Here is a 5930-nt window from a genome sequence, read left to right as displayed (position 1 = left end):
ATTTATATATATTTCCACATTTTTGGGTCACAAAGTTTTGTTTTTAGTTTTGAAATCTAGAAAATGGTTTCTTGATAATGGTTTGTGACTCTATGGTTTTTTGTTTGCACTATTTCATTTCCCCCCTCAATTTCTTAACCTAGGAAGCACGGGTGCGTTTCGGGACTCGGGTGCGGGTGCGGGTGCGGGTGCGGGACTCGGCAATTTTTGAAAAAGGTGGTGCGGGTGCGGCGGGACTCGGCGATTAAAAATTATTAAAAATATATTTATTTATATTTTTAATATATTGCCAAGCACACTTTTTCATATTATATAAACATATACCAATTTTAAGAGCAATAGTAGATAATAATTAAAACAAGATGTTCGTAAATTCAATACAACCCACAAGATTAAAACTAAAACATTCCATAATATTTGGAAATTATGAGGGACGGACTAAAATTTTGGGTTTGGACTACTAAGAGTGAGTGAGTGTGATATATTTTAGGTTAGGTCAAACGGGGCGTTTCGCACCTTTTTTTTTTTTTTTTTAATAAATTTCGGCCGGAACCGGAAATTTCGGATTCGGCCGAATCGGCCGATACGGCCGATACGCGCCGATTCGGCCCGAGTCGGCCCGGTTCGCGCCGCGTCGCGTCGGCGCGAGTCGGCGCTGCCACGTGGCCCGACGCGGCACGGACTCGCGGTCAGCGGCGTCCCTGCCGCGTCCCCGCGTCCGGCCGAGTCCGACTCCGGTGCGGCTCCTCTGGAGCCGCGTCGGTGCTTCACTGGTGAAAGTGAAGTATACTTGCTTCAGTACAGTTGTCTTTGGTTTCCTATGTAAAATTCATTAATATCCGCATCCTATGTAATTCTTCTTTTCCACTAGTAATGGAAAATGTTGTTGCTGCCTTTAGTTTTTCCAATAAAACTCTACTACGCTTTATTGCAATATACCTTGGTTACATTAAGCTCATACAATTTTAAACAGTACACAATATATATTGTAGTATGGCCACATTTCTTTTGCTAATTGTTAGACATTGAGTTATTTCTGACTACCTCATCCATTCTTGGTGTAATTTTGGCAACTACTGGTGTTCTTGTGGTAGGTTTTGGTAACTGTATATGATTCTCCTTTAACAAGAACTATCATTTCTCATTACAACACTCAAATTTGTATAACAGGACTCTATCATGGATTTACAAATATCATTGTATTCCAAATACAACAAGGTTCTCCAGTAATTACCAAGTACCTATGCAATTGAAATTAGGTTTTCATTTTCTATGTTATCAACAAGCGTTTATTTTATCTCTTGTAGTATAATAGTTTTGGATTTTTTAGCACATGGATCGTGATTTTGCAGTGAATATGGTTGAATACTTGAACCTTATCCAAACCGTTCCAAACTCTAAGGATAATGTAATTAAGTGGTGGCATTTAGAGTATTGGTGATTAAAGTGTTTCCAGTAAGTTTGAGTTTAATACTAATGTTTGTTCATATCACAATTTGATAAACATGATGATCAGTAATATATCTCTAATATTATGTATATTTGATGATAAAGTGTTTCCAGTGTAGTTTTAGATATTTGGTCCATAGAAATGCTCTTATAATTGTGATATATGAAAATTAGAAGGATATGCAACTGGAAAGGGTTCTTATTACTATCCAATACGCACAACTTAGCATTTTCACCTTGAGGCAAGATTTTTTTCCCCCTTTTGTTTAGTGTGTTCTCTGTTAATCTACCCTTAACTTTTTCCAAGCATATCTGTGCAATATATTAGCTGGAATAGTAATTATATAGTGTTGAATTTGGCCTAGGGGGCTGTGGTGTGCATTACCATCTTCAATTCTTTTGCACAGGACATTGCAAAGGCCAAGGAATTCTTATAGTAGGGAGGAGTTGACATTGGCTATTGAAGACTATGGCAGTCTCAATCATACATAGCAACTCGAGGTACAAATTGGATGATAAATTGTGTGGATCCAGGGAGATACAATTTGCTTATAGCTATCTGAAATTTGAAATGGTATTTAAAACTATTAATGCAGAATCCATTGGATGAACAAATGTAAAAAATTATGCATATGCTTTTCTTGATTAAAGAGAACCTTATAACTGACTTGATTGTCTTAACTATTTTTGCTAGAGTAATATGTTGAACATGTGTAATTGGTATTAGTTGCCACCCTCCACACTATGGTACAGAATAATTTCTCACTCACAAGTAGCCAACGGTGAAAGCAAAGGACATATTTAAATCAGGGTGGTTGTGTTGCTTCCACAAGAAACTAACCAAAAATCCTAAGCTTGGCAGTTGCTTTACTTTTTGGGTAAAGGAAAAGGTAAAGCAAAATATACCATAAAGACCAATACAAAATAAGAAACTGTGAAAGAAAATATTGAAAAAGGACTCGTTGAAAATAACGTAAAAAATTAAATTTAACTGTTTTTCAATAAGATTGGACTAGTTAATTTCATCTTTCTTTAGTTCTTATAAGCAAGCTAGCATAGAGGTTTTACCATACCAACACAAGTGCAAGTTTAATAGTAATTTGGACAAACAGCAAAATTTATCAATTTCTTAATTAGCCAATTATGAACTCAGTTATTACCTGTTAGTTACCATGAGCAGTAAAGAAAATAACTCTATGGGTTTTCCTAACCCTAAGAAGCAATTCACTACATGAATTGAAGTTTGCAATATGAATCATACTCATGACCCTAGATTCTATACAGTAGATACTTACTAACATGAGCTCATAATTAGCTCCAAGTGGATTCTTTTATCTTGAAAACCTTCTACAAACCGTGTCAATGACTCCAAGGACCTACTCCAAAGACCACCATGAAGACTTATCTCCACAATAACACGCTAGCAATAGGCTCTTGTGACTTCAACCTTGATCACCACACAACAACAGAGTCTTGATATTGATTTTCTATTCTCGCTAGTCTTGATGAAATTGAGGTTTTGATTTTCTTCTTCTTAGATGCACAGCAATACCTCAATTGTAGTTGCGCTATAAAGTGCCTTTTATATGTTTGTATGTATGCCACAAAAAAGTACATAGCAACACAAAATTAAAACAAGTTAGATTTCAGGTTTCTTGTATCTCAATTGAGCAAGTCACTACTGAGAAGTATTAAGAAACTTGCTTCGATCGATCAAGACTCGATTGAAGGTCTTGCAAAAGCACTTCCTTGATTGATCGAGACTCAATCGAATTGAAACTCCATACTTTTTTCTTTTGAGCTACATCTTAAGACATCTGATTATGGATCCAAACAAGATTATATGCCATAGAATCTTTCAACCTAAAACCTAACACCAAACTTATAAATCCATATTTATTTTGTATGTATGATAAAGTTGCATTGCCGCGAAAGTTCATGAATTTTGACACTTATGCCATCTTTCCATTTCTAGTCATGGTAAGGTTTGTTGACAAAACCAGCATATACTTTTTTTGACTGAAAACCAACATATACTTGAAAGGACAAAACTTATGTACAATACCTTAAGTACTGTTCCTTAGGTTCTCTTTTTAAGATTTTGACATGTGGCTACTCAGTTTAAAAAATACACTTCTATCCATGAGAAAAAAAGCCACATTGCAGCATCTTAAAAGAAGAACTTAAAAAACAACACCTAAGTACTATACTTTTAAGTCTTACTCTATTTGAAAAACTTGTTAATAATATCTTTTGGAATGGATGTAATTTAATAACAAGCAGGTGGTGAATCCCCCAAAGAGAGAACCTGCTTGACTTGTGTATTGAATGTTTGATTCCTCAACCAAAATCTATTTTGTTCTACAAATTGTAATCACAATTCGAGATGAACATTTCTTGAATGAATGTTTTCCAATAGACTTTTTTATATTTGGATAAACTAGTCAGATAGTTTTATTACTATATGAAAACAAATCACTGTATATTGTTTAGACAATAGTAGACTATTGATTGTATTAGGGAAGGAAGTATACAATTAGTCTTAAATTTCTCTAAATAAAACATTCATGCAATTGGATCATATTTCCATATATATGCGCACCACCATTGGTATTTTGTTTGATTACTTTCTTCCTAGTCAACCAATTGAATGAAGTTGATTACGCTATTAATATATCAAATTGGAAGTTTAAAATGAGTAGAATTGGAACTTTCATCAATAGTACATGGTGATTGCATGAATTTTACCCCCAAAAAAAAGGAACAAATTTTATTTTTTAACTTGTTTCTAACCATTTTTTAAACAGTCCCACTAAAATTACAAACAACCGTAACAACCTCTTCTTCTTTTTTAGAATAAAAAATATATAACAACTTTGATACTACTTCATTACATCAATGCATTTTGCACAAACTGGATTCAATTTTTTTTTTTTTTTTCACAACGAAAATATGATTTGTTTTGTAGTACGCAGTTCTTGCAATATCTTCTCCCCTCCCCCTCTTTTTTTTTTTTAAGTAACCACTTCATGTCTTCACCCCTCCATTGTAACTGTCTAATTATCCAAAAAACAAAAACACACAGCCTATTTCAAAGCATATTCTTTTTGGTAAGAACAAGTTGTGTATTATAAAAGCTTTCAACATTGACAAAGTTTTGGTGCTTAATTCTACAACTTTGTCTTTTTTTAATTATCTATTTATTTAATTACCCCAAAAAAATTATCTATTTATTTATTTGGGTGTGACAGCAAGACCATAAGACCTTTGAGCCAACCCAACTTCGCCCTCAATATCAACCATTACTGTTTGCATGTGAAGGCCATCCTTCATGATCTCTTCATTGGCACTTTAAACAGAACACGTATAGAATATATATATATATATTTATATATAAACCCTTTGACTTCACTTTTTTATCTTTTTTAATCTTGTTCCCTCATCTCCTTTGACTTTACTTCAAATTATACGATCCAAATCTCAAAATGTAAATTACTTCACTGCTTTTTTTTTTAATTTTTTGGTTTTTCAACGATTGAAAATTATATAATATAACTTATTCGATTTTGACATGTACACACCACTACACCGGTGATTGTATTGTATCAAATGCAAGGGTAGATTTTGGTTAACTTTATTGGTTAAGGAATTTTGATTTGAATCTTACCTAGATTAAAAAGAAATGTAGTAATGTCTTGATGGGAAGGTAAAGATTAAAAAGTATTAAGACTAATCATCTTTAACGGATTTTGCAGATTTTAAATCTTGTCCTAACTAAAATTGCAAGGATTATGCCCATATGGTTGATTTGGAATTGCTACAGTTAAAACTAAAATTAAACAAGAATTGTGCAATTTAAAGGAAAATTTTTTGAATCAATGTTGTTCTCTCTTTAATTGTACTAATTAAAATTGAATAACCTTTTCAATTTTATCTTCCTTTATTATTGTATAACCTTTTCAAATAGCCATTTTTTTTTATTTCTTTTTTCTTCTATCTTTTTTCTTTTTTATAGAATAACCCTATTTTTATAAAAAAGGAAAAATCTTCCAGACGGAAACTTAATTAATTTGTAATCCTGAAATATTTGGAATGTTATAAAATTGCGCTGGAAGGCCCATACAAGGCGATATTGCGCTTCCTATATTGTTGATTTTTTTTTTTTTTTTTTTTTTTTTTTTTGGAGAATCAGAAATTTCTATTTTTGTTCCGTGTCTAGTAACTACACCTTTAAGAACATGGTCAAGGAAGGCAAAGAGTCCAATCAGAGAGAACCATTTGCAATCAAAGAAATTGGGGAAAGAGGGGTTGGATGAGGTGAGGTTCATGGTAGATGTGAATCTTATGGGGATTTCTAATATGCTCAAAGAAGCTTTTCCCACTATGAAGAATTGGAGGGATTATGGGTCATGTCCTCCCAGGCCAGTCAGGTAGGACATCCCAAAATCTAACTCAATTCTAAAAAGTGAATTAATAAATAC

General features: G+C 33.3%; 1 long non-coding RNA gene across 2 annotated transcripts; it reads left to right on the top strand.

Annotated features, from left to right (window-relative positions):
* Positions 1-544: 544 nt before the first annotated feature.
* On the top strand, positions 545-2116 carry LOC136061769 (uncharacterized). Of its 2 annotated transcripts, none has more exons than XR_010623614.1 (2): positions 545-1237; positions 1857-2116. It is a non-coding gene; the product is annotated as an uncharacterized LOC136061769 (long non-coding RNA). The 2 variants fall into 2 exon arrangements; XR_010623613.1 differs by having other exon boundaries at positions 1353-2116.
* Positions 2117-5930: the final 3814 nt, after the last annotated feature.

The sequence above is a fragment of the Quercus suber genome, unplaced genomic scaffold (assembly GCF_002906115.3).
Source record: "Quercus suber isolate HL8 unplaced genomic scaffold, Cork oak 2.0 scaffold_350, whole genome shotgun sequence".
NCBI classification, from domain to species: Eukaryota; Viridiplantae; Streptophyta; class Magnoliopsida; order Fagales; family Fagaceae; genus Quercus; species Quercus suber.
Note: the sequence above shows the minus strand (reverse complement) of the source record. Positions and strands in the feature narration are given on the sequence as shown.